The following is a 7976-nucleotide window of genomic DNA, read 5'->3' as shown; positions in this document are numbered from 1 at the left end:
GATCTTAGCCTTGCCAGAGGGCGTAGAGGATTTTGTGGTTTATTGTGACGCGTCCATTTCAGGGTTGGGCGCGGTATTGATGCAGAGGGGGCATGTCATTGCCTACGCCTCGAGGCAGCTCAAGCCTCACGAGGCGAACTACCGGACGCATGATTTGGAGTTGGGGGCGGTGGTTTTTGCCCTCAAGATTTGGCGACATTACCTCTACGGGGTTCGATGTACCATTTACACGGACCACAAGAGTTTGAGGTACCTCATGGATCAGTCGAATCTGAACATGAGGCAGCGTCGGTGGTTGGACGTGGTGAAGGATTATGATTGCGAGATCCTCTACCACCCGGGGAAGGCCAATGTGGTGGCCGGTGCACTTAGCCGCAAGGCGGTGTCGATCAGGGATGTATGCATGAGGATGACCGTGGTGACTCCCCTGTTGGAGCGAATTCGGGAGGCTTAACAGGAGGCTATCAAGGAGGAGCATCGGAAGAGCGAGCGTGTGGGTCAGGTTTCCTCCTTTGATTATGATAGCCGAGGACTATTGACACTACACCGTAGGGTGTGGGTGCCGTATCACGGAGGCGTGCGCCAGATTTTGATGGAGGAGGCGCACAAGTCCCGATTCTCTATTCATCCTGGGGCGACGAAGATGTATAGGGATCTTCTTCTAGATTATTGGTGGCCCTGCATGAAGCGGGACGTGGCATGGTACGTTGAGCGGTGCTTGACCTGCAGGAAGGTCAAGGCCGAACATCAGAGACCGCATGGCAAGATGCAGCCGTTGGATAATCCACTGTGGAAATGGGAAGATATCACGATGGATTTTATCACGAAGCTTCCCAGGACCGCGCGTGGAGTGGATTCGATTTGGGTCATCGTGGATCGATTGACCAAGAGTGCTCACTTTATCCCGATTCAGGAGAGCATATCGGCCGAGAAATTGGCCGACATCTATATCAGGGAGATCGTGGCGCGGCACAGAGTGCCATTATCGGTTATCTCGGACAGGGATGTGCGTTTTACTTCCAGATTTTGGAAGAGATTTCATGACGAGTTGGGCACTCGTTTGCATTTTAGCACCGCCTTTCACCAGCAGACGGATGGTCAGAGCGAGCGGACCATCCAGAACTTGGAGGATATGTTGCGGGCGTGCGTGTTAGACTTCGGTGGTAGCTGGGATACCTATCTTCCCTTGGCCGAGTTCTCCTACAACAACAGCTACCACGCGAGTATCGACCGCCCTCCATTCGAGATGTTGTATGGACGGAGGTGGAGGACCCCGATATGCTGGGGTGAAGTTGGCCAAAGAGTCATGGGGAGCACCGAAGTGGTGCTCAAGACGACCGAGAGGATCCAGCAGGTTCGGAGCAGGCTTCAGACTGCTCAGAGTCGACAAAAGAGTTACGCCGACAAGCGTCGATCCGACTTGGAGTTCCAAGTCGGGGATATGGTTCTCCTGAAGGTGTCGCCTTGAAAAGGCGTCATTCGATTCAGGAACCGGGGCAAGTTGGGCTCGAGATTCATCGGACCGTTCAGGGTTGTAGCCCGGGTGGGCAAGGTGGCGTATAGGCTGGATCTGCCAGCCGAGCTCAGCCAGATCTACAGCACTTTCCATGTTTCTCAGCTACGGAAGTGCCTAGTGGACGATTCAGCGGTTGTGCCGTTAGAGGATATACAGGTTGATGACAGCCTGAATTACATTGAGCGCCCAGTCGCAATCCTCGACAGGAAGTCGAAGGATTTGAGGAACAAGAAGGTGGAGCTAGTGAAGGTGCAATGGCAGCACCGCAAGGGTTCGGAATGGACTTGGGAGCCGGTGGACGGGATGATGGAGCATTACCCCGAGCTGTTTCAGGATCGAGCGGCAGACTTCGAGGATGAAGTCTAAAATAAGTGGGGGAGATTTGTAGCACCTGGTTCCTGGTATGTAAATCTTATTTGAGTATTCTTTTTTTTTTACCCTTGGACTCGGCGAGTCATAGGTCCGACTCGCTGAGTAGATACGGGACCCGGGACATGTTTAAGTTGGCGACTCGGCGAGTCCATATCCTGGACTCGGCGAGTCACCGTTGTTGGATGAAACCCTAAGTTTCAGGGGTTTGCACCCTATTTAAGCCTCATGTCCGCCCCAAGCCAGCCCCCATTCACCCCAGAGCTCCCAACCCTCGTTCTAAAGCTTATTTCCTTGAGAGTTTGAAGCATTTTGTGTGTTCTTGAAGGATTTTGAGAAGGAAGTGGAGTAGATCAAGAGGAAGGGAAGGAAGCCAAGCATCTTAGTGTTCTCTCAGTGATTTCTTTGAGGTATAGCCTGTTTTCCCTCTGTTTTTATGCTTATTGCTCCATTAAGTCTTTCTTGAGCCCTTCCCCAAACTTGTATGTGCAATATAAGTCGTAATAAGTTGATTGGCCTTTAGATCTAGGTAAGATTGAGCTCCAGGAGCTCAGATCCGTTACCTTTATGGACCCATGTTGCTTGTTCACCCTAGATCTACCCATTTGAGGCATTTTGAGCCCTAAATCCCTCATTGGTGAATATCTACACGTAAAGTTGGAAATTTTACGTGTCATTCATGTTCTAGGAACCCAGATCTGTGAATGGCATAGACTGGAATCGAGCAAAATCGCGTATTTAGTGATTGCATGGCGATGACTTGGCGAGTCTGCTCGCGAGTCTCCGAGTTGTCCCCTTTTCGTTGTGTCGAGTGTGTAGTGAGTCACGGGGTGTGACTCAGTGAGTTGGAAGCCAAACTCATCCATGGAGGAACTCGGCGAGTCCATGCCCTGACTCGACGAGTTCAAGGCAATCTCCTTAGATCAAGAACAGACTCGGCGAGTTGTTCATACAACTCGGCGAGTCTCAGCATAAGTGTTCATCGGATGAAGATGAACTCGACGAGTTGTTCATACAACTCGGCAAGTCTCAGCATAATTGTTCTTCGGATGAAGACGGACTCGGCGAGTAGGATGAAGGACTTGAACCGCAATTTAGAAGAAGAACTCGTCGAGTCAACGCCTAACTCGACGAGTAGGGACGGGATTCAGGACAATCGAGTGGATAGGGACTCGGCGAGTTGGAGAGCCAACTCGGCGAGTCGGGTCAACTGAAAGTTGACTCTGGCTTTGACTTATGACATGGTCAGGGGTAAAATGGTCATTTTACCCAAAGGTCAGTTAGCAATGATTGATTGAGTATGTTGTGGGAATTGCAGCCGGAGGATTTTCGGAGCAGCAGCAGCAGTAGACAGTCAGTTCCCGATCAGATCAGCAGCTACTTCGAGGTGAGTTACCTTCCAGTAGCGGTGGGTCTACGGCCACAATGCCGGCCCACCAGTAGGAGTCGTATGTTAGATGATTGTCTTTGTGATATCATCTAGGTTTACTACTTCCTGATATGTTATATGCTAGCATGATATGTCATATGAGATAGAAGTAGAGATCGGTTGACAGGACCGAAGGGTAGTTCAGACACCCCATATATGTTTGACAGTACGTGATGATGTGTTTGCATGCTGGCTTGTTATGTTATATGCGATAAAGGTAGTAGGAGGGGACCAGTCCCCGAGTTCGGTTGTTAGGACCGAAGGGTAGCCCAGACACCCAGATATGTATGATGATATGTTATGTATGATATATGTGTAAGTAACAGTAAGGGTGAAATAGTCCCCGAGGATCGGTTGTTAGGACCGATGGGTAGTCAGCACCCCAGAATGGCTTGACACGGGTAGTCAGCACCCCAGAATGGCTTGACACGGGTAGGACGGCACCCCAGAATGGCCGCACGGGTAGTCGGCACCCGAGAATAGCCTGGAAGTATGTATGTTATGTGTTTGTATGGTATGTGGTACGATGGGGGGAACTCACTAAGCTTTGTGATTACAGTTTACAGTTTTGGTTGCAGGTACCTCTTCATCAAAGAGGAAGGAGCTGGCGCGGTAGCGGCACATCATGCACACACACTGGTTTCCGCATTTACGAGATTTGTTTGGGATTTATACTCTGATATTTCGATTGGTTGTACGATTTGGCTTTTAGGCATGATTTACGTTGTGATGTGGTTTGATCAAACAATGTTTTTAATTATTAATGTTTCTAAAGTAATGTCTTAAAAACGAAATTTTAGGACGTGAAAATTGGGTGGTTACATAGTTGTTTGTTATATAGGACAAAAGATTATAAATTTTGATATAGAAGCTTTTTCTGATTAAAAAAAAACTATAATCATCACCGTATAATTTTTTGAAAATATGGATGGTTTTTGTAGAACAAAAAGAGGGGCATTACCTGTTTGACGGACATTTGCATGTCATAGTGGTTGCGTTTCATCCAAATATAGTGATTTTTTTAGCACAAATGAAAATTGGGTGGAAAGAAAATGACAAAATATAGTTGCTTTTATGTTATTACCGTCATATACATTAAATTATATCCGCAATAACTTAATAAAAACAATTCAAATGAAATTAAAACTAGCCATGGCAATTAGGTTGGGTTGGATTGGGTTCGAGTTGACGAGACACAGGTTGGCGCGTCAAAAAACATAAACTCAACCCAACCCATATAATATATGGGTTGGCGGTTTGGTGGGTCATAGGTTGGTGGGTTGAAAACTTCAACCCAACCCATATAACATTTTTAATAAATAAGCAACAAAATTTTAAAAAATAAGGTTTTTTCAACATAAAATTGTAAAGTTATTAAAGTGATTAACATAAAAAAAACGGTTTTCAACATAAATTCATAAAGTCATTAACATCCAAATAAAATTAAAAAATGAAAACATTCATACAAAGTGAGTATCTAAAAATGACAGACATTTGCTTTTTCTTTTTTGATTAGGCCACCGCAAACACAAACTAGCCACATACGAAAACGAAATGAATACAATGCTACAAAATATTACGAATACGTAAGGAAATCAGATTTCATTAATAATTAAATATATCTATTTTTTTTTGACGGGTTGACCCGCGAACCCAAACAGGTAACCCAGCCCATGAAATAAACGGGTTGGTGGATTAACGGGTTGGTGGGTCAAAAATCTCAACCCTCACCCGTCTATTTTCGGATTGGGTCAGTGTCGGGTTACGGGTTGGATCGAGACAGTAATTAAAACTCACCGTGACCTGCCGATAATACAAAGAAAAACAAAGCGAAATTATTAAGAAGTAAGAGAACATGCTTCGCATAATCGAAATCTCCAAGACGAGCATTCTGAATAATCGCGTGAGTATCAACCACCATGCGCCCAACAGGCAATAGTAACCAAACAAAAATTTTATTTGATTGTATTTATCATGATTAGTTTTTATGAACATCTAAACAAGCTCTTCAATTACAAAACTTTGCAAACCACACAAGGTTACAGAAAAAGAATAAAACAGAAGATGATGTTTTGTAAACCGAAGGAATCATATAAAAATTTCGCAATCAAATACCTACGGAATTCTTCGTGTAAGCCTAAACACGAACTGATTTTATCAATTTTTATCGTAAACAAGATCATCAATTGCGAAAGTACGTTTATTCAATAAACCAAAGTTAAGAAATTTGGGCAAATTAGACAGACCCGTTTTAGATTAGTGTTAACTATGGGAGAGGTTTGACGGAAATTCTTGAGAGATCGTAAGTCCAACTGATTCCAGAAGCCGATGGCCATGGTGAATCAAAAAACGACGAGAAGGATTTCATGGTTGTTCGATCGAAGAAAATTCTATCCTTTTAATTTCGAGAAAACAGGAAATTATTTTATATTTTGATCAAATGAAATAATCTTTACTTTTTTGGGAAATCTGCAGGAAATTTGGCTCAAATGACGCAAAAGTCATCTTTATTATTATTATTTTTTCACCTAGAAGATTCGGTAACACTTTTTCGTTAATAAGATTAAAATTTAAGATTTTTTTTGAAATTTATTTTTTATATTACTAAATTAATTTGAAGAAAACTAATATTTATTTATTAAAAAACTAAAAATAAAGATATCATCCACATCATTTTCACTAAAAAAACTCATTTTACTTATCAAAAACCACAATAACGATAATTTATATCTATCATTTTCATGTCTTTTTTGTTGCTATAGAACAACACTACATATGACAAATCAACGAAGTTCTTTTTAAATTATGTATGATAACTACACTCATTAAGATACCATCTATAACATATACATATTGTATTTAATTTATGTGTTATAGAACAACTTTAACTTAATCATATAATAAAGCAATAACTTATTTTATGTGTTATAAAACAACTTTAACTTAATTTTGTCACTTCTAAAAAATAAAAATCACTCAATTGTCATTCTTTGTATCTAAGTCATTACGTTTTTACACCCAATGCCTGGAATACGCTACATACGACAAATCAGCAATGTCACATCAAAAGGAAATCGTAAGAACACTAGGCTATTTTCAAAAACATACCAAAATAGGGTTAAAGATTACATACCTTGATTGTTATTGTAGCAAATAACAAAGAAACCTTCTTGTTGATCATTTGGAAGCAAGCACCACAATTGTCGTGTCTCTAATGGAATCACACCCAACACAAGCAAGAGGATGAGAGGAAAGGGGAGAAGAATTCTATACAAGGCTTCCAATGAGAAAGATTCCTGAAATTGTGAAGGGTTATGGCCCTTTATATAGCTAAGGTAGCTTGGTGCAAAAGCTAGGGTTTAAGGAGGAAACCCTAAATCCCTTTGCTTGGTGACCAAGTGGCCCATTCCCCTCATTCAAGGGGCTTGGACGAAAACTCCTTGGGATTGCCCAAGTGATTTTCTTCAACCTCGTCCAATGAGGTCCTTGGGATTCTTTCCTTAACTTTCAATAAATAACCAAACAGACCTTGTACTTTTAATTAATCAAATTAATCCCAAAATTAATTCTAATTAATTTCTGATTAATTATTAATTAAACAATATGATTTCTAATTAATATATTATTTTCATAATATATTAATAAACCAATTATTTTAATTTATTACTCAAATAATAAATCAACCTCTCTGTAACGACCCCATTTTCAAAAGAAAATTTTCATTTTTAATTTGCCAAAATCTATATATCATCAATCATGTAATCCCAATACATTTGTTTTCAAAACTCATGTCAATTACAAATTTATTTCAAAATGTTAGAGTGACCCATAAAAATGCTCGAGTAAGAGTGCATGCCGCGCCATCACGCCTTGCCCTTGCCCTTAGGCTTAGATGTACCTGAAACAAATCCACAAACTGTAAGCTAATGCTTAGTGAGTTCCCCAGAGCATACTCACACACAAACTACATATCATATTAGCTATAACAGCTACACATATCACATAAGCCATGCATACAACAAACAGGGATGCCGTGGGCTCGTCCCCAGGGTTTTACTTCAGGATGCCATGGGCTTCCCACATGGTCTTACACCGAAGTGTCATGGGCTCTCCCATGGTCTTTGATAGGAAATCCATGGGCTCTCCACATGGTCTTACATCCAAGTGTCATGGGCTCTCTCATGGTCTTCCATACAAACATACCACATATACCACATATACCACTAGCATATTTCCTAGCTCATACTAACTAACATGCCACATAATACAATCACAGCTAGGATACCACATATCATAAAATGGGTCGGCCTTGGTACCTTAGACCCATTGGTATGGTTAGGAGACTCACCTTTGTCTGCTAAATCCGAAAGTTGCTCTCCTAACAGTCTGTAACCACCCATGTTGAACAACAATAACATTAATTAAGGTTATGACTGAACACAATCCAATTGAAGAGTCCCAACCCCAAGTCCTTTCACAACGACCCAAAAGTCTTCCTTTGCTATTGGGCCTAAAGTCCATGTCTAATTATCATTAATGGCTCATGGCCCAATAAAGCTTAACCATAGAAACCATGGTCCAAGACAGATAAGTTGGCCTACCAATCCAAACATGACCAGGCTCAATGACTACTTAAGGCCCAAAAGCTTACAAGCCCAAAAC

The 7976-nt window shown here is 42.0% G+C and overlaps 1 long non-coding RNA gene across 1 annotated transcript; it reads right to left on the bottom strand.

The window, feature by feature from the left end:
- Nucleotides 1–6131: 6131 nt before the first annotated feature.
- Nucleotides 6132–6584, bottom strand: LOC111905446 (uncharacterized). The gene is made up of 2 exons (XR_002854863.2): nucleotides 6448–6584; nucleotides 6132–6349 (listed from the first exon to the last, which is right to left on the bottom strand). It is a non-coding gene; the product is annotated as an uncharacterized LOC111905446 (long non-coding RNA).
- Between the last annotated feature and the right edge of the window lie 1392 nt (nucleotides 6585–7976).

The sequence above is a fragment of the Lactuca sativa genome, chromosome 6 (genome assembly GCF_002870075.4).
Source record: "Lactuca sativa cultivar Salinas chromosome 6, Lsat_Salinas_v11, whole genome shotgun sequence".
Classification (NCBI taxonomy): Eukaryota; Viridiplantae; Streptophyta; class Magnoliopsida; order Asterales; family Asteraceae; genus Lactuca; species Lactuca sativa.
The sequence above is the reverse complement of the archived record's forward strand: the minus strand, read 5'-3'. Positions and strand labels throughout refer to the sequence as shown.